We start from the raw sequence: 22121 nt of genomic DNA on the forward strand, positions 1-22121 counted from the left end.
GAAGCAAAGAAAGGTCTATGTTATGGAGCCAAGATTTAATCCTTCAAATTAGGTTTTGATGTGGGAAAAACCCATGGAAGAACTCAAAATGGCTAAAATGACAATATGAGGTTGAAACCTTTTCAACTATCTCACTTCCATTTACATACTTACTAGCCACCTGTCTCTGCTAACCTCCACTTTTCCTAGCTCCTTCCTACCTTTTAGCATGTCGTACCTCCTCTTTTCTTCCACCTGCCAGTTGCTCAGCTCTTGCCCTTCCCCACTCTATCCCCTGTGATTCAGTTCTTTTTGCCTTCGGCATTCCCTTTTTCTTTCCTGCAGAAACCCACTGGGAATAGCTATTCATGGCAGCTTGGCCACAGTGCTTTGGGAAGGCCTTTTTATAGGTGAATATGAGTCCATCAACATCCCTGCAAAACCTTTTTCAAGTTACTCTGATGAAGCGTGGCTCATGACCTATTGATATGTAAGCTATGCTACCAGATGCAGTACAGATCCCGCAGGATGATGGTTTATCATTGGCCATTGCTGTGGTTCCTGATGTTGCCTTGAAAGAATAAATTATGCTGTCAGTTACTAACTGCTTGTCATACTGTTAGAAAGGATGCTACCCCAGATACAGTTTAGGTTCCTTACCATCTTTTAAACCTGGATGATTGAGACAGACTGGCTGCCTCTTTGTTCTGTCTAGGTGTTGGCCATGACTGTTCTCCTCAATCTGTATAATGTGTGAAGGCAGTATGGTATATGTTAAAAAATAATAGAACCCTTACAATAGAACCCGTACATAAAACCCTTCTGAGATGATCTTCTAAGAAGAAGGAGGGAGTAAAGACAGAACAAGAAGAGAATGCATAGCAATATGATGACGAAACAGTATTATAAGCAAGTTAAGAAACTTGCTTCCTATTCTCAATTCTTATGCCTTTTGCTATTGAAATTGTCCAAAGAAAAGACATATATAACATAGCCAATTGATTCTATTATGTGAAGTGATGCTGTCAGCCAAGTTGATCTGATTGATCACAGGTCTTACAGTACAAGCAATGACATTTGTTTTAACTAATAGAAGGCAGAAACAAGAGTGTCTGTATCACATCTGTGCATTTTATGATTTCATTTAAAGTTTTTATATGTCACTGCTCTTTTTATGATGTGCTTTTACTAGTAAGAGAGGGATTAAAGGCCTCTGCCTTTTGACTATCATCAGGCTTGATTGGCCCCTGAATCACACGGAATAGACATTTCTTAGTACTGTATGCATTTTAATACTTCAACATTTTATTCCAAATTCTTCCTAACTGGATTATTATTTTCTGATGAGAAGTGTTATCTGCATAAGCACTCTAGTGACTTGCTCTGGATCACAATGATTGCTGGCAACACAAGACTTGTTCTAACACATCAAAGCTAATATGAGACTTGGCTTAGTAATAGTAGGAAAGAAGTTCTAAATATTGAAAGTACCAAGCTCTTGCCTATCTAGGAGACAGCATAACAGCTTGCTTTATTCATAACACCAAAGGAAATTCTCTGGATCTTAAACTGCATATTCATTTAGGTTGTATGGAGGTAGTTAAATTGGGCAAGCTGAAAAAAAAAATGCACCCAGTTGTTTGTCCCTAAATGCGTTTTCTTCTGGAAACTCTTCCTGAATCATTTTATATTTGGACTTCTGTCCCAATACAAGATGAAACATTTGTATGTGGGATTTTTTCTCCCCACCATAGAAAAGGGTATCCATTTTCCAGGCACCTCTGATAAAAACTATAATTTAATCTGCAGTTTTGATAGCACCAGAAGGAAAGATTGGAACAAATACGATCATACTATCTCCATTTCCTTGCTGTGATCTATCAGTTCATTATGTCAAGGTCAAAGCTAAAAATTTTAAACTCTCTCTATTTTACAAAATGGAAAATGTCAGAAAATGTCAGGATTAGGAACAGTGTTGACAGAATCAATGCTACAAAGCATCATTTATGAGAGCAGCAGAACATATAAATGCTGTGAAGTTCTTAGCTTTTAAGAGAGGAACATGTTCCTCCCCAGCAGAGCAATATGCATTAATACCCTTACTAGGCAAGGTTTTATGGCAGCTTAGTTTGCTACCGACATATAAATCCCTCTGATTTAGATTTGTTTTGACTTCTCCCTTTCTCCAGTACATTCCTCCTTTCCTGTGTTAGTAGTTAGAGATCAATTTAAGCAACCTTCTGCCCTTTGAACTTGCTTTCTCTCAGAACTCAAGACAGACTAAAAGGCTTTTCCCCAGAATGCAGTGGTACTGTAAATGATAGCCACCCTTTGCCCATGTGTCCTTTTGCCTTGGCGTGCTGCTGCAATGAAAAGAAAAAAGTTATATATTTTGTGGATGGTGTTTTGCTGTGCCTTATTGCGTGCTTTCAGCTCCTTAATTGAATTAACAAAGTTTTCTATCTATTTTTTTGAAAAGCAATGAACTGAGTTTGGTACAAGTCTACAGTAAACAAAAAAGCAAATAGTAGAGTGACTGTTCCTTTCATTCCATTAAATACTTAAGCACATACTTAATTTTATTTGGAATTACAGTGAGACCTTAGCAAATTTTTAAATATCTTTCTCAATCAGTTAAATAAGTTAATAAATTGAAAACAAAGACGACAGAGGCAGCCCAGAATTTTAAACAGCAGACTTCATCCCTTGCCAGTCCCTCTACCACAAAACCTGCAAAACAAACACATAGTAAAGCAGATGTCTGAATTCTGAAGAAAATATTTTTAAACATAACTGTCTGGCTGAAAACTAGGAAGGTGGCATTGATCCCAGGAGAATTTTTTTTTGTAGTGAGGGTTTTTTCCCTTTAAAATTTCATCCTGATTTAATCATAATTGATTTGCTGAAACTCAACTATTCATTCAACTTCCTCACAGCCATAATGTATGACTTTGTCTCCCAATAATTAATGAGTTAAGCATTTCTTAGGCTCTGTTTTTCCAAGCTGAGGCTTTTGTTTAGAAAAAGTACCTTCAGAAGTACTTGTTAAATTTTTTTAGGCAAGTAACACTGTTGTGACAGCCGAGTTAAAAACTCTGTTGTCAAAAGCCTCTCTCATAGACTTAGATATTGATCTAATTTAAATTTCCACTTAGTGATTACTAAGTGGTCAAATTTGAATCTTGCTTTTATGTTCTGAATAACATGAATTCATAACTTCACATCTTTGTGTTGGATGCCTGTACTGCTTCACACATATATTAGCTAACCTAGCCCGTATATTTCTCAAATCTGGTGTTGCACTGTGGGATAGCTGTGGGAAGCTCGGGTAGTTATAGACTCAAGATGTAATTTAAGATATAATGTCAGGTATGGCAGTAGTTGTGCGGGCTTTGTGAGAAGTACATTATGGGAGCTGTGTGCTGCATGCCCAGCTTGGGAATTACCCTTTAGTCTGAATGGAATTTGGGCCATAGCCATTAATACAATACAGGGAAATAAGGATAAAAGGAGAGGCTGCTTTTGCTGACATGAAAGTATCTCCATCCATATTTCCTTTTTTATATGAGCTGCTGCTTCTGCTGCCAAGCTCATAACTTCAAAGTCCTTTCTCTCCTTGTAAGCCATAATTCTGTGTCTTGGTCTCCATTTCCTATCTTCCTAGCTGCTCCTTTGCTACTGTTGTTTATTTTGTTCTTACATCTGCCTATATCTTTTTGTTTTGCCCCAAGCAGATTTTTATTCTGAGTGAGTTTGTAATCTCTCTTTGTAGCTTTATGGCTGTCCTGTTTTTTATGGATTTATTAAGATTTTTTTTTTTTTGGTAAGACTGTTTTGCTTCACAAGATACCTAGTTCATTCCCTAAAAGATTATTCTGCACATATGAAAGATTTTCCAATTCCATGTTAGTATTTTAATTCTTGTTTATTCAGCTTGTTATTTTATTTAATTTCCTTACATTCCCACTTCAATTTACTTCTATCTCTTTAAGAATTCATTCAGAAGGTGGGTTTGTACAAGATATCACACCTTTAATCCATGGACTCCTGCTTAGGTATTTTCCTATTCCTACTGAAGACACTAATCTTCCTTTACAATAAAACAACTTAATAAGCTGCAGAAAATTGATAAGGCAATTTAATTGCTAGTGCTTATGTATTTTCTTAGTATAGCTAAAATAAAATCCCACCAAAGGTGGTATACAAGTGGTACCAGAAGCTCTCAACTAAAGAACTAAAATAATGGGAGCAGATTAGCAAATACAGTGTAAAAAAAAATAAAAATGACAAGACATCTTTACAAAGTTTCTTTTATTTAGTCAACTTTTATAAATATCACAGAAAGTGATAACTTGGTTTATAAATTGAAGGAATAAAGTGAATGTGCCAACATGAAAAAATATAAACAATTATATTGTCAGTCATTGTTTGAATTATTCATTTGAAATATCTTTTAAGAGTTTTTCATTGCATCTGTAAGGCAAAGAAACATATTTATAAGAGTAAAATGTAGTAAATAATTATTGAGCTATGCATCAAAGAACTCTTTTGATTATTTTAGAATAAATATTCCAAACTGCCACTTCTGATTTTATTGTCAAGTGTTGGAATATTTGATGTTTTCTATAAGGTTTCAAACCTGAGGCAAACAAATTTATAAAAAAGACCAACTTTTATCTTTCAAAGGAAGTGTATAGCTGTTGTGACTGACTCAGAAAAATATAAACATAATTAACAAGTTGACAAATAACAAGGTAATCAAAAATGCATTTTAATTAATGGGAACCAATTCCAAAATTTGAAAAAATTGTGTTTGTAATGTCACATCCTTTACTACTTGCTAGATAGGACATTATTTTCAGCCCACACTGATTTATATACAACTCTGTATTACCAGATATTTAGGATGTTTATGAAAAACTGTCCACTACAAATACACAGGTCATACTCTTTCTCCTTAAAAGCACATACTCATTCACCAAAGTAATTCTCAAGGTCTGTATGGGGGAAAAAAAATGCAGCTTCCGTTGAGGGCCATGGAAAGTTAGCTTTCACTAGTCGAACTTGGATAAAAGTTAATTAAGGCTAGCTCTATAATCAGCCAGTCAAATTACATATCAACAAAACTACTTTTTTAATAAAAAACCCCCCAAACTACTAGGGAAGCACTTGGAAAATAGAAGTAGTAAACCTGAAAAACATATAATGAAATATACAGAGTGCATAGTGGAAAAATAAAATACATAAATTATTGTAATATTAAAAGCTCCATAGTTTTTAAAAAATTTAATACTCATCTAATAATGGCACTGTAAGAGAAATGTGAAATAGAAATACCCAGTCCATTCTAAATTTTCAGAAATAGGAAAAGTTTCAAAAACAAGTTGGGGGGTGAATTTGAGGCATTTTTGGAGAAAGGAGTGAGAGAAGCATTAAACATTCAGTGGGAAGTACAGGTAAGAAACAATAATAGCTATTTCAAGTTGTCTCTCGGTGCAAAATTAAGTCTTATAATGAAATATTCAGAGCACATTCAATAGCTGTAACTCAGATCAGACATAGTCCCAGGTCTCTCGATCCCTTTGCTGTTAACAATTAACAGGGTCAGGATCAAGAGACCCAATTAATAAAGAATAACTCTCAAAAAGAAAAAAGATTTTTGCCATTGACTTCAGTGAGATGAACATTTACTAACTAGTTCAATATATACCGATGCAGGCAATATAAAATATTTGAAAACCATCAAATATTGTGTAAGTATTAAAATGGATAAAACAGAAAATGATCATCACTGATTCCCAGGTTTTGACTTGTATCTTTCATCCTTTCAGTTCAAAGTCATGATTATTTGCACATCTGGTATTAAAAGAGAACTCAGTGTTCTTTTTTAAATGTAGCGAAGTTGGTGAATTGAATTTTTTCACTTTCAATTATACAGGTTGGGATATAAAAATGCTTCAAAGTATGCTGTTAATCTGTTACAGTCAAAATAATGGGTAATTGGAACTGAATGTCTTTTTTTATCTGGCTACATCTAGCTATCAAACAAATCTTTCTATTAATTGTTAAATCATAATGACTTCAAAAGACATTTCTCAAGTCAGTGTCGGAACTCCAATAACCTAATCTCCATTGGGCACTGTGACTGCATTGAACTGCCTTGTCTTTAGTCTTGTCAGCTCTGTACCTACTTTTATTCCCATAAGTCAATGAAAGACTTTATATTTTTTGAGAAAGTAACCTTTTCAAAAGTAGTTTTACAGGTAAGGTTTTAGAAGACACAGTTGTTTTGTAATAATAATGATTTTTCACTATTCGTTCCTTAGTTTTAGGAGTTGTTTCCTGGTAATGCTCAAGTAGCGTAAAAATGAGTGAGTGTGTGATGCAACCTGATTTCGAAACTTTCTCTCACTTTTGTGGGAGACAGACTAAGGCAAAATCCTGAATAATTTGGTCAGGCAAAACACCATCTGAGCAAAGAGGGAGTTTGGCTTGGGAGTTTGATCAAGCCAAGCTTGATCTGTCGTGTTAAATGCTGAAAGTGATTGCACACACAGAGGAGCATGCAGACATGCGTGGAAACCTGTCGCATCTCATCCAAAATTGCAACTGTCTATTTTAGCTTAAGTGACAGACTCCACCTTCACATATTACGCTTCTGAGAGCCTCTGAAAAAAATGTGGAGTGTCATTGGTGAGCACTGCGTCTCTGGGTAAACCGGCTTCCTGTGGCTGTGCAGTCGGTGCGGGAGGCCACGGAAAGGAGGTAGGATTTTGCTCTTTCTGAAACAAGGCAACTGGAGGAAGAGTGAGCAGCAGCACGGCAGCAAGATGCAGATCTCCATTCAGTAGCTGGGCTGGCTGCAGTCAAGTGCACAACCAGTGCTGCCGCTTTCAGTTGTTCTGAGGAATCACATTTTAAAGAGTGAGAACACGGGCCGTCACGACACCGACAGAAACGTGTGTGGAGAAGCCCGCAAGCAGTTTCTTGGATCCAGCCGATCAGCCCCTAGGCTGGCTCCCATCAGCTTAGTTCAGTTTGAAGGATCATAACACAGCATCATACTGAGCAAACAGTAGACTGATAGCTCTCACATTATGTATCAGTAGCAAGCATTACTTTCCCATTATTTGCTAATATTAATTAAATTTGTTAAGACTTTATGGTAGAAGTACAGGCATTTAGAGGCAAAAGTGAGAAAGACAGTTCATATGGCTTCAGCTTCCTATGGCTTACAGCTCCAGAACAAAGGAGAGGAAGGCAGTGGTATTTTACAGTAGGTGACACAGGGAGAGTAGACACATGTGTGAGATGATACATAGGCACGGTAAGGCACTGTGGGAAAGATCTAATGACGGTATGTTAAAGAGATCATATTTAGATACAATTCAATATATTTGATAATGAGAACAAATACTTCATGAGCCTGCTGTGATGCAGTATTCTCCAAGATTTGCCTCCTACATTGCCATACAAATATAGACAGGCTATGTTTGTTTCATGGGAGACTTTAATCAAATTTTCCAAGACCATTTGCCTTAAAATTTAGCTAGGGTTGCCTGAGTTCATTTGGCTAAAGCCCTTTTAAGACATGTATTATAAGGTGTGTTGATTTTTTTTCTTGAGATATTATTTAAAAAGTAAAAGTGACTGTGTTTTCATACAGTATATTGGAAAACAAGGGGATTCTGTCATTTGGAGAATATCAGTCTCTTGTCTACATGAAGTGCATTAGAGATCATAGCAAAGTGAACACTTAAAAGATCATCAGCTTGACACTGTCAAGAAAATTATTTTAAATTTTTGCTTGAACTTGTCCCTGCAAGGGTCTCTTTCTGCCTGTGCCTCTCTTTATTTGTGAAACCTACAGCTGTGGTGCTGCGCTTGTGTTGAAAACCATAAAAACACAACAACAAAGAAAAAAAGCAAATAAAAAACATTGAAAGAAAGTACAAAATAGCTGCTATTCTGTTCCCTGGGCTCTCTGCTTAAGAGCTCTATTCACTTAAAACATTTTCCAGCTTCTGAAACACTTGATTAAAGTCAATTGGGGAAAAAGATAAGCTCTTAAAAGTGCTAATTTGTGACTCAGAAAACTTGAATAAGTCTAAATATGAAATTCTCTCTTGCTCTGTATTCATGATTATGGGGCTTGTTTGGAGAACATTTTAACATTTCTTTGCACACTCTCTGTTCCTACCTCTGCTTTGTGTTGTGTATTTTTTAAGGCATTCATTAGTACAGTGTTGCAGTTCAGCTATAAGCTCCCCCAACCTCCTTTCAATCTCTTGAGGTTTTAGAAAATCTCCTTCAGATCAGAAGCCAGGTGTTTCTTTTCCTTTGTCTTTCTCTGGTCATACAAGCCCATATGGAGTCCTTGCTTGACCTCATGTACTAGACTAACAGTTGAGCTGATATTCTTGTTTAATTAATATCCTCTCATTCTTAGGCCGTGGTCATACGGATGAAATTTAGGAATAGAATCAGAACAAATTGCACTGTGATGGATGTGTGCAAACAAGCAAGCTCTGCGTTGAGAAGGTAAGAAAAGAGGAGGCCAAGCACTAGGAGGTAACTATTTGAAGCTGTGACAGATCTAACTGCATTTCCCAGAAGCGTGTTTACTACCATTGGAGCAGAGCGAAATTATTTTTAGGGAATATACCTATAGCTTATCTTTCAGTGTCTTAACCATTTCATGTGTCAAACCTAATATATTTTTCATACTGAAGGCATCCTCTCTTCTTTCCTGCTTTGAAGGTTATTAAACGTCCTCTAATCTAGTAATTCCTAACTATTCTCTCTTCTCTCCTTTTGCAAGAACAAAATTATCACTGCATATCTTACAGATAACCCTATGCCTTGTCTCTCACACCTCCCTGCTCCAGTCAACCCCTTTTTCTTGTGGTGTTTTTTTGAGAATTCTGATATTAAGAGCAGTTATGCATTTGCCTTAAGAAGAGAATTCACTCCTTCAACTGACAGTTTCTAGTCTGCCCTTGGGCTGCTAATATAGTCATGTTGTAAAATACATAGATGCTTACATACAGCCTACAAGGTGAACGGCAGCAGGCTTTTGAGCACTTGAAAGCCTTTTCAAAATCTTGAAAATGAATATTCAGTTACTGGGGCCTTAGACCCTATCTTCCATCCATAAGCATATCATGCATGCATCATATAAAATTAAGAGCTGTTTCTGAAATTATTCCTACGTTATGCTGGCCTTGAAAAGGGTTATGTTTTTTCCCCTCATGCAATTGTAATCTCAAGTGTCAAATCTGTTGCTTCAGTGTTGGTGATGGTTTCAGAAGTGCCGTAAGACTTTTGACATTTAAATCCTTGGCAAAGTGTTGGTGTGCCACTAATGCAGATGTGTTGACACTTCAGACTACCAACTGTATGGATTAAAACTCTTTCCAGAGTCCCTGGATTTCCTAAAAAACTGATGCACACAATACAAACTCTACATTGCCAGGTTAAAGTAAGTAGCTGCTGGACTTTTAGTATTTTATATCTATCTTTATATATAGATACATAAAATAAATAAAAATCATGTATGAAATGACATATGAATTCACTTGTGAACAAAAGAGCTTAGCTGTATAAAGCACAGACATCTTCCAGAGATGCTTAAAGGAACTGAAATAGCTGATAAAAGCTATTAATAAATGAATCTTTCACTCCAGTGCCAGATAACAAATACTTACATGATACAGGCACAAATAAAATATGTAACTTTGGATGATATTAAATTTATATTCATAGCAAACTAATTCCAAAGGTTATATGTTTATGATAGGATTTCTGTTTGGTTTTAATAGTGCATATTTAGGTTCCTATTCTGCAATATTTTCATTGATAAAATACAGTACACAGGAAAGAATCAAGTACTTGAGGGTGTTATTGGACAAAGGTGGATGCTGAATGACATAGCTTTTAGTAAAAGACACTAATGGGGCAGTAGGGAGTGTAAAAAAGAAGTATTGAGGAGCAATCAGTGTTTCAGAGGATTAGGTCTCTCTGGTAATCTGATTAACAGGTTGAAAGCCTTTTCAGGAATATGCAGTTTCTTTAGACTGAGAAATCAGGGTAGCTAACTTGCCTCATTTCTATTCCCATGATTGTACTACACTGTTCACAGGACTGACCTTTGTAGAAAATCAGCCCATTAATTGTGTTATGATAGCTAGAAGAGGAGAGTAATTACATAACACCTTCAAATATAATGAGGAAAGCAAGTATCTCAAAATATAAAATGAAATAAAAAAAGGTATATGACCTCTGTCCCCTAAGAGGTAGCACAGAATCAGGAAACAAAAGCACAGACTAATGGGCTACCACAGCTTAAAGAACACCAAGAAACTGCTCTGGAAGAACAGAAAGGAACAGAAAGACTTCCGTAAGTGAGAATACAGGTTGAAAAGCATAACAGCAACAAAAAAATAGATTAATAATCAGAACAACAGTAATAATTTACATATATGAAACAATCAGAAATGTTATGTAGTGTAGTTGTAGCCAAATACTTGCATGTTAAACTGCATTGAACATACTCTGATATTGCGCATTGGTTTCTCTTGTCTCAGTAAAGACTCTGAGGATATTGATATGATCATTAATAAAGTGGTGATGCAAAATATGTTACAGATCAAAAAGCCCAATTTGGCAAAGGACCAAGAATGCTCAGGTAGAGATTCGTCCCTTCTAACCTCACAGGTTAGGAGCCTAATCATCCTCCACTCACTATATAATCAATGAAGAGACAGACATCTCCAGAATGCAACATTCAGGCCTCTTTAGAAAGTGATTTGTCTTATCATAGATCTGAATCAACCTCTAAATTTTTCTACATCTCTTAACTTACTGTATACGGAGTGTAAGGTCACTAAGCTATTAACTTTGGGCTTCAGCTTTGTGCAAATATAAGGCCTAGGAAGTTACAAAGCCTGACAAATTATAGCACAGGCAAATGTGATTTAGTTCAAATATGTAATTTGTAGATTGCAAGGCTGTGTAAGATCACCTCATTAATTCTAGTGATGGACTAAATTCTGAATACCTTGCATTGTGTAATTGTTTCATGGCAAAAGTAGTTGTCCTGTAAATGCCCAGATTTATTCTTCCTTTATGAAGAAATTCCACCTAAATGCATGTGCTGCAATTCTGTGGTCTGGTTAAGGGCATTTCTGCAGTGAAAGTGGCTTATTTAGGTAAACATTGTGGATTTGCAGGTTCCTCTGCCAAATGGTACCTCTCAAAGTGTTGATGGATGAGAGGCCTGACAGAGGTTACAACTGAAAGGAGCACCACTGAGATGCAGCTTCTGATGATGCGAAAGATATTCTGCCAGTCCCACAAAAATCACTATTCCGAGGCAGATTTCCCTCCTTTTGCAAAGTATAGAGTCGCAACTCCTCTCTGGCCCACCCACCCATCTTTTCTTCTCGTGGGTAAAGGCAGGTATGAATGGGGAATTGAGCTCAGTGGGAGAATCTGTATGAATGTTAATGATTCAAATTAGTTGGGAAAGTTATTACAATTTACTAATATCTTGGTTGTTTATTTAAAGATGAACTGAACTTCAAATGACTTGGAAAAAGTAGTACTCAGTTAATACAAGCAGGAAATACACCACAGATTTTCCTGTTTTTACCTGTCACTTAAATGTGTGTTGGCCAGTAACACTCTAAGCAACATGAACCTCTGTCATTAGTACTGTCTTTTGCTTTCAGCCCCAGGAAAATATTGTGTATACGTGCAAAATACGATGTTTTAGTATATATTTACAATTCTTATGCTGGCATCTTAGGGGAACTTTTAAGTAATCAAGATCCAGTCAAATGTTTGATGTTGGATGAGGCACTCAACATGCAAATATGCCTGAGCCTGTCCTATCTGGAGTTTCCTAAAATCTGACAGTTTCCTTTTCCCATATGATGTATTGCAATAATAAACTTAAAACCAAGTAGAATAGTGAAGTACAAAACCTCCCTATTGTGTCTATCCAGTGTGATACAATACTTCTACTACAAAAAATGCTAGGCAAATGTGGTTTCCTATTTCTTCTCTTCCAGTTTTTTGGACAACTGTTGTATGTCAGCTGTGTTCGAGAACTGTAAGTATAATATTTACTACCTCTAGTGAATAAAGAGTATGTGGGAAAAGATGAATGTAATAATGGTAAGGGGATAACAATGTAGTAGCAAAGTAAATTAATTTTTGTCATTCAGACCTAACAAAGAATTTTGAGAAGGCACCTTTCTTTTCATATTAAAAGAAAAATAAAAAAAATAGGTGCTTTTAGAAACTGAGATAGCAAAGTGAATGAACTTGGGAAAAACAACTGAGAATGTAAGTATCACTGATCCAGTCCCAGATGTACTTTTAAATTCGGGCAAAATTCATGAGACTTAAACACTTCTATTTTGTAAGTTCCCCCTTTATTTTGATAGTCAGATATAATGGATTGTGTCATCTGAATGGTGCAATTCTGTCTCTCATGAAAGAGGAGCTAGCCTTGAAAGCAAGTCCGGAGGGTGTCCAACAGGCCAGAAGGAGCGAGGCCACGTTCATACACTTGAATGAATATGCCCCCCTCTGACACATGTGCAATGACTAAGGAAGGCAAGTAGTAATAGGCCATGGTTACAGGAAAATTAATTTTCCCCAACCTACCTATGTTTAATCTGAGGAAAATGTGTGTCTCTTGCTTTATGTGAAACAAGTTTTTATACTGGAGACTACTGTGCCACAAGGATGGTCTTTGGCTGATCTTGCTGGTTTTTTCCTATTTAGACCAGCTGAAAGATTGAATGCACTTCCTCAGTATTCAGACATGACAATCCTAGTAATTAGCTGTCCCAGAGCTAGATTATTAGTAAGCTATAAAAAAGTCTCTAATTTCCATCAACAAATACAGTTTCCAGTCATTATAGTCTGCAAGAATAGCGTCAATTTATTTGAGATTTTCCTCTCCTAAGCATTGGTAGGAAGAGTTATTCCTGTATGAATTTAGAAGGATGATTAGAAAGAGACTTTTTCAAGATGGCTTTAAAACGAAGCAGCCAGACATAAGAATGTAAATCATGTTCTATGGGAAGAAAAAAAAAATAGATCAGGCTAAGAATGCAAATCATATTCAAGGGGAAAATTCGGATCAATATTAGAATCTGCCTTGTGTGACTGCAGTAGCATAAAATTATCTGCTGAGCTGCCTGTAAAAATGACAGTAGAGAGAAGAAAAAGATTTCAAGCAAAAGATGGCCTGCTGATAATTTGGCACCATTAAGCTAAATTCTAACCCAAATTGGGGGTAAAATATTATATGAAAACAGATGCAGAATACTTGTGGAAAATGTCAGGTACATTCTGATTTCATTGTTACAGCGAGATGGAATATGAGATGTTTGAGAGGTGGGGAAAATTACTTGACTGGTATTGAATTCCTAGGCAATGGAAGCCTGATTCTCCAATGTTCAATTAGGAAACAAGTCAGTGACCTCATTTTTCCAATATAGTGTCTCTCTTCGAAGGAGAGATCCCAAATTGATATATATATATATATATATATTCTGGGGAAAATGAATGTAGGAAAGGTTTTCATTACGATTCACAACATCACCTGGAATTGTTAAGAATTTCGTGGGAAGAACACTTAGAATAATAGGTATTAAACCAAACCAACCAACCAAATAATCATACAAACAAAACCCTAGCTACTTCAGATTTAGTTTTCTGAACTGAAACAGAGTTGATTGATTTCAGCATTCACAGATGACTTCTCAGCCTCCAGTTTCTGCAGATCCTAGACAGTTTCCCAGATTTCAGAGGATATTTTTTTCTGTGGATGGATGATCCTACAAGTCTGAGAGCCTTAGCTCCCATTTCCTTTATGATCTTGATGATACCTTTTTTGAACTCATTGTCAGATGCCAGATCCTGAGAATCCCAGTGCAAGATTTCAGGTTCAAATTCCTTGCTTTAGAGCTGGGCTCTGACCTCCTCCAGCTACCTGCACAACATGATCTCTCTAGACAGGTAAGTCTCCCTCATTCTGGAGTAAAATATGTGATGGTACATCCTGAAGTTGTAAATTTGCTGAAATTAAGATAGTGCTGTGAAACATTTGCCAAATAAGTATTTTCTGACCTTGTGAGGTTTTTTTGAAAATTTGTATAACAAGTGTAACAATAGGAGCTGCTAAGTTTAGGCAGTTTTGAAGGTTGTACAGTTTCAAATAGGAGACAAGATTTTCAACATATTTGTCCAATGAAATTGGACATTAGAAATGCTGTTTAAAATTATGTATGTGAATAGAGTGAAATAAATAATTTGTTTAGTAATCTAGATGAAAAAAGAAGCTTGTTCTTCTTATTAAATATCTATCAAGATGTCCTTGATTTTAGCATTTTAACATTATGACAGTAGCGTATTAATGGAAAAAGGTAATCGTGACCTGTTCTGTGCAAGCGTTCAGTGGTTGCTAGACAATTTTCTTCACTAATGACTAGTGAAAAATCATGGTCACTTGACACTATTACACTGGATTAATAAATGGGCAGATCCTGCTTGTACAAATTAAGATGCGTGTCTGAATTAAGAGATATGATTTCCAATTTCTCTTTCATAGAAAATATTCAGATTCCATTGCTTAATAAATCATATGACAAAACTAAGTAGCAGGAGCTTTGACAGTTTGAATATTGTGTAAAGAGCGGGATGGTTAAAGTATTTTGTTGAGCAAAAGGGTGTGTTTTGCAATTATTTTCAGGCACTATATGTGATGTATGAAGCAGTGAGCCATAGTGCAAGGAAAGGGGAATTAAGAATGTCTAGCTCCTCTGCAATTCCACAGTGCTGCTGAATGATCACTAAGGCTGGGCCTACAAATTTGCTGGAGCAATTATTTAAAACTTCAACTACAGGCTTAGAATTAAAAATATATCTTTTAAAAGCTGAATTGGCTTCATAGCACATTGCTGCTCTTTTTCCTTGTTTACTTGGAGACTGACGCATTTGGAAATTTCTGACTATGGCACGTGCAGGGCATGGTGGGAGAGTGGTAGGGAACACAGTCCCCTGTCTTTCCTTTCCTTGCCAGACCTTTGCTTTTAGAAGACAGGGAGATGCAAATGAGCGTAACTGGGAAAGTGACTTATTCACAGAGAGCTGCATATAACGATAGACTCAGGAAACATGATGCATGTGAAAGATGTGGCCATCTAAGACTAGTCTTCACACCTATCCTTAGAGAATCATAAAGACTGCCTCAAACAAACCTTGTTTAATTTCTCTATATTGAAAATAAAGACTGAAATGGACGTTTGGATAAATGAATCTAGAAAGAGCTGATAGATGATTTTGTTTAAATTCTTTTGATTGCAGCAGAAATCAAATTTATTTTGCTGGAGGGTGACTTACCAAGCAAAGCACATTAAATCACTCTGCTTCCAAGGGAGAGTGAAGCAGCAGATACATATCCATGCTGGAGAGGTAAGATGTCTGTTACATGCTCATTACACATATTTATGTCTCAGTTGCAAACTGAAAAGTATTCATGAATTTTATATATTTTAAAAGTGTTTCCAGGTATGCCTTTAGCTCTTCAGTTAAGTCTGAGCTTGTGCAAACTGAAAATTCCCTCTATGCCTGCTATACTGTTTAATTTTTCACCTGTCAGGAAGTTGTGGGAGTTTCACTGCAAGACAGTAGTATAGAGATGGCAAGGTGCAACCAAGCGTATTGAAGGATATGTATTCTGTGCTAATGGCACAAACAGTGACTGTCAGGTCTTTACAGCATGAATCCTGGAAAGTCTCTGATCTGGTTTTGTGTAAATTGAGAACATCTTTGTAGGTTCACATTTTATTTAAATGTTGTAGGATTTATTGGCTCGTCTTGTGTTGTCTTGTTCCATGGCTGTTAGTCTCCAGCAGACCTTTAACAAGAAAGCTGCCACATGATCTGCATTTTCATGTTGAGGAACGTTTTACTTTAGATTAGCAGTGCTGATACAGAAAGGATGGGAACCACCTTATTTGGGTCAAATTTGCCTTAGGTCTCTTGCCTTGGACAGGTCTGTTGTTTGGACACAAGTCCATGCTCAGACACACATGGGCAGCAGAAACACAAACAAGCATTTACATGTGATGTGAAGAGGCGAGGAAATGCTGGGGCTGTACATTCCTGGCTACATCTTCTACTATACAGCCCAAACGTCCATAATGCAATCATATTACTGCTGACATAGTGAGAGCAAGTTGCCCAAGTTCCTGTCTCTCCTAGAGAGCAGGTTGTGAGGGTGCATGACGGGAGGTGGGGACAGCTGAGCACTGCAACGTGGGTGCATGCAGCCTAGCACACCTTGGAGATCATATATAGGGCTTTGCCTGTCTTGCCCGTCATGATGATAACCTTTTGTAAGTGGTATGGGAAGGAAGGAGATGATGGGCAGTAATGCTAAATTTCTGACTAAGGGATATACTTTGCTCAGTGGTGAAAATACTTGTTTAGAAACCTAGGAGGAACTGATCCTTTCCAAATCCAGAGAAGGAACTCTGAGCTCTTTTTGCTATGCATTTACTGCAGCAAATACATTTAGTGAAAGTGAGAAGATGCACACCTTGAGAATAAATATGGGCAAAACAAAGTCTTGTTTCAGCTTATTAACAGTCTTGAGCATTCAAGAGGTTTTAATCCCTAATTACAGCTTCTACAGTTCTCTATCATATTGAACATTCACTTCAGGTAAATGGAAATTTTTTATTTCTACTTTTGAGAAACATAAGAAGTTTTAGTAAAACAACAGGACATTTTAAAATAACCTCAAAATTTAAAATTCCAAAACAAAAATTTTTTTTCTTTCAGATAGCTGGAATTTTTTTTTAAGCTGTAATGAAATCAATAGGATTTATAAACCATACCTAGATCACTGAATTATGGGGTTTTTTTTCTTCTGGAGAAAAAAAATTTTCTGCAGAAAAGAGTCATTGATTTCAGTGTCTTAGGCTGCTTCCTTTTGACTACATTCAGACAAGAGTGGTATCTGCACACTTGCACTGCTGATTATACTGTCAGTTGATGATAAAACTGAACCCTCTGGCCACTCAAAACTGTTTCTTTGCATGTGCAAATATTAGCATTGTAGCTGGCTCTTAAATAGTTAATATCGTTTGTATGATCTGATACCACCGTGCTGATTAGCATATTATGAAATAACTTAATGTCCTTTCCTAACGCTTTCAAATGATGAAGCCATTGAAGATAATCTGGAATTTAGTTTTGCTTTTCTAGACTGCAGCAATGAAAGAAATTATGAAAACATCTCCAATGGTGGTACAAAAAATATTAGAAGATCCCAATCAAATTAGTGGTAGAGCATCTGCAGGCATATAGCCACTGCTTTCTGTCATTGGAAGGAAGACTTACGTTTTAAAAAAACTCTGGTGCTTCTGAAATTTGTAATGTTTCCACATTCTTCTCTCAGTCCACAATAAGCTGGGTGTTCTTCCAATGAAGTATTGGACTATGGTCTATCCGTCTTATTTATATAAGAGGAGACTAGAACCCAGGGTCTTTAAAATCTTTTTGTCTAATTTTCTGTAAGTATTCAGAGGAGTAAGATTAAACTCTGCAAATGCAGGCAAATCCCACAGTATTAGCCTTAGGTTATTTGAAATCAAGGAGTCCCCCTTTCTTTACTGAGTACTGTGTAATATATTTACAGATGAGGTGTTACTTTGAAGTCAGGATCTTGTCTTTGATCAAAAGCATACAGCTTCCCTCATGTCTCTCAGAAAGAGACAGTAGTTATATAGCACTGGTGTGGGTTTTTTTTAATGTTTTGGACACCAGAAATGACATTTACATGAACAGTAATCCGGGGAATGTATCAGATAAGACAATTTCAACTATGAGTTGAGAGAAAGTCTCATAAACAGGCTTTAAATCAAGCAGAAGTAATAGCATGTCATACTCGCTTTGTCTCCCTTACCTGCTGTTAATTAAAGTACTGATAAAGGAGGTCTGTCAACATTAATATGATGAAAAGTAAAACATGTGTTTAAAATTTTCTAGATGAAAGTACTGTTAATCAGTATTACAGAAAAAAGGTTTTGAGTAAATGCTCTTAATTCAGCATGCTTGTTTAAGAAGTGTAAATATACTACAGTAGAGCTTTATAATCCACAAAGGGAAAGGCCATAGAGACTGACAATGCAGTATTTTTTTTACTTTCGAAGGAGGATAGAGAAGGCACACTGCAATTACAAGGAAAACCACTTGAGTACTGGCTTGCTTAGTCTTTGTAGGGACTCAGGGCAGTAACTTTATCAGGGCTGTGTATTTGGATCAATGATATTATTTTTCTGGTGCTTTTATATTGACTGGCCATGGATTGTTGTATGATTTTTTTATATGTAAACATGAATGTGTCTACCCTGGGGGGAAAAAAGGGAATCTGGAAGAATAATATACTACATACACACAGCAAGGAAACTCCATTGAGGCATCTCTAAATATTTCTTTTAATAAAGAGTTTCTGGCTTATTGTACAGCATGTAGTAGACTTGAATGTTGCGGATGGGCCAAGCATTGCAGCTGCTCTTTATGGATACATAAGTAGTGTTATCTTGGCTAACAGTGGGAATAATTAGCTCTATTGTTTTATTTTTGTGACATGTTAATGTAATACGGACATTTTTTTAAATGATTCTTTGAAGCAACCAAATCTTCTTTACTGAGACCTGTGATGGCAGCTATCAAATATGTTACAGCACAGACCACACTGTAACACAAAGATTGCTTTATCCAGGCATCATGTGTCTTTCAATATGCGTTGTAATCATGAAGTGTCCATGAAACACTTGCTTTCCTAGAAAAGGGGTATTAGGAAGCTATTTACTCTGTATCAAGTCTCTTAATGTCACCTAGTAGCTCTAAATAAGGAAAACTAGTGCCGTGTGGCTAGTTAGATGTTTATTGGTAAGCCATAATACTAGAGAATACTTGTAGCCATCAGGAAACTGGGTTTGGACACCTGCGTTACGGCAACTGCGTTCCCCCTTCAAGGAAATTAAGTGCCGCTGTTGGGAGCTAAACAAGAATGTCAATCTCAGCCCATGTCACAAGCAGCTTTATAGTTTGTCTGGCCAAAGCTCAGGTTCCCATATGAGCTTGCCTCCTGTTCAGATTCTAGCCTGGAGAGAAAAAGGACAAAGAATTATGACCCATTCATATTCCTGTATTATTTAATTATTTTTTTAACTAGAAGGAAACAAAAGCATTTTCTTTTTAATATAACTTTTTATGATTTAGTATTCTTAAAATACTGAAACCAAAATGGTAAAAGTATGATGCCCACCCAATCAAATGACGGTTTGTTGAAAAAGGCAAACATATATATAATACAAGTAGAAAAGTGCAGGCAAGTAAGAGAATAAGGTCTAGCTACTTAAATTTCTGGAGAAAACAGGGCTATAGCCATGCAAAGAATGCTTGGATCCTGTTCTTCCAGTTACTGGATTGTGCTGGGTAGCATTCCACAAAGTAGGTTTCTGCTGGTGAAATTTCTTCAGCAGAACTGGACTATCTTGTTTTCCACAGTAATGAGTGAGCCTTGTATGTTATATGAAGCTGCATAACTGCAATTTTCTGCCTTACATAATTCTTAGCCTTAAAACAAAATCATACAAAAGAACTTAAAGAACTTCAGTAAGGAAAGGACAGGTAACTTCTGTCACTCAAATAGCATTTGTGCAATCTGTAAATCAGACTTGGAACTCAACTTTGCATGTTGTAGATTACCTCTACGATATAAAGTGATACAATGTGCTCAATATTTTTTTTAAGCTTAAATACAATTACAAACACTTAAAATACTCAATATTCCATCTACTTTTTTAAAAACTTTGTGGGCTTCCATGATGAGTCTGCCTCGAGATGGAGTTGTCTATCTGCAGCTAGGAAGCACAGCTGTGAAAGAGGATAGTTTTGGCTAACCAAAACTATCAGAGAGGGCATAGGGAGCATAGCCCGATTTGAGATGTACCAGCAATACTTTTTGGTTTTTGTCTGGACATTCTCCCTTGTGCTGACTTACTACTGCTTCCAGCAGCCTTCCTTAGAGTATTTCTGCCTCAAACTCTCCATCTCCTTCCCAGGATTGTCTCCCTCTCTTCCCAGTGATTTCAGTTTTCACTTTTTGAATTCTTTGTCTTTATATCCTCTTAGTCTCTGTTATAATAACCCCATATAAATAATTAAAATAAAGAAAAAGTAAGTTTTTTTTCCCATTTCTGATTGGCAGCACTAACAAGAGACTTCTGGTTTTTATCATTTTACTGTGCTTCACCTGTCCTGTAAATTTTTGAATGACAGCTACCTGTTGGTCTAGGTCTGTTTTGCACCTAGCTTAAGGGAGTACTGATCTTTGTTAATTTGTAATGATACTATTATATTTTAATTTAGTTTGAATAGGAGTTTCATCATCTTGAATTCAAAGAAATGAATAGGAAGAAGTATCATTATTCCCAACTATAAGTGGAATAATCTTTGTTATTATTTATCTTTTTCTAAATAATCTGAAATAATAAATTGGTCTTCCATCCTACACCATAGCCTTCCCTTGAGGGAAATAGGAAATGAAATGAGACATCAATAATGTCAAAAATCAAGTTGCAATTAAAAAGCCTGGGAGTGTAAGGTCTCAGAAATAGAGGGCTTTTGGACCTTCACTTTGCGTTTCATAAGCAGAGCACACAAACTCTTACTCCAAAGTTGTATTCACCTCTACAACTTTGTCATAAGATTTCACAGCTAGGAGAAATAGCTTTTGATATTTTCCTTTTCCACATCAATCCTCCGTCTTTGTTTTTCTTCAAATGCTGATTTCTTTATGCTTCTGGTGCCCTGAGAAATGTAGAAAGCAAGACGCGAAAAGAAAACCTTGGAAGTATTTTAACAAAGCAGCTTGGGCGTCTAACATCCTGCCCAAATGTATGGGAATATATACAATGAAAGTACTGTCTTTGCATTATTAATAATGCTATTAACTGAATAGCATAATGCTTTATAACTTTATAACCTTCTTCCAAAATTAATTCTGAATTCTATAAAAATTAAATCAGTATAAATCTGTACCAATTCAGTGGAGTCATATATTCCAATTTCTTTTTTGTTTACACCAGTGTAATTCCTCATGTAATTTATCATTAAATTTATCTTTCAACCTCCTGTTGGTCTTAAAATGAAAATCATCTAAGGTCTGTCATAACTGCAGAATGGTGTGTGTGTGTGTGTGTGTATGTCCATCCATCACTAGATAATATTTTTTAAAAGCCAAGCCAAATATTTGCACTTCAAATGTCAATTAACCCATTGTTTGCAATTAACAGTGCAGAGTCCTGTAACTGTTTAAAGAGTGCACATTCACAGGGCAGCATGGCCTGTGCATCTCTGATGAGGACTGGTTATTTCTGTTCTATTTGTCATGTATGAAGTATGATATATCAAAGTCATTTCTAAAATGTGAAAGGTTTTGGAAAAGGGACACAATGCACTTACATGCAATAGGATTAGATTTATTTTGTGGAATTTCTAGCAAGTGCATTGTTACAAGATGCATGCTGGAGAATGCTCGTGACCTACGCACACCTTGAAAATTAGTACAAGGCAAATTAGCAGAGAGTCACAGAATTTGCCAAGGGCATTCTTTTTGAAGTGTTTAGGGAATTAATAAAAGGTGTTCAGTGTAGATGCTGTATGTATAATATGTAAAGTCAGTCAGCATTGTTCAGTTAAAATATGGCTGTCACAGACATGTACTCTATTCATGTCTACAGACAGTCTTAAAAATTGCCAGGTTTATAAAATAAATAAAGCTCACTTGCTATTTAAATCTATTGCTTTATTTGATTTTTATTTCAGCATCCTGAAGGTTTAGGAAGAACCAGTGTTTTGGCCCTGGGGCATTTCCGTTGCCTGCTTAGGAGTGCCTACAGCCAATACTGACTTGGTTGCAAATGTGAAAGCACCATTTGTATGAATACCACAGATGCTCTTATTTCTGAGGAACGAGAAGCAATTCTATGGCCAATTCTCATGATGCTGATTTTTAAAACAGATCAAACATGGAAACAGCAGGG

The 22121-nt window shown here is 36.3% G+C and overlaps 1 long non-coding RNA gene across 1 annotated transcript; it reads left to right on the plus strand.

The window, feature by feature from the left end:
- The first annotated feature begins 11288 nt into the window (after positions 1-11288).
- LOC140656291 (uncharacterized) lies at positions 11289-15471 on the plus strand. The gene is made up of 4 exons (XR_012044043.1): positions 11289-11439; positions 12054-12094; positions 13908-14016; positions 15367-15471. It is a non-coding gene; the product is annotated as an uncharacterized lncRNA (long non-coding RNA).
- Positions 15472-22121: the final 6650 nt, after the last annotated feature.

This window comes from Ciconia boyciana, chromosome 9, assembly GCF_034638445.1.
Source record: "Ciconia boyciana chromosome 9, ASM3463844v1, whole genome shotgun sequence".
NCBI classification, from domain to species: Eukaryota; Metazoa; Chordata; class Aves; order Ciconiiformes; family Ciconiidae; genus Ciconia; species Ciconia boyciana.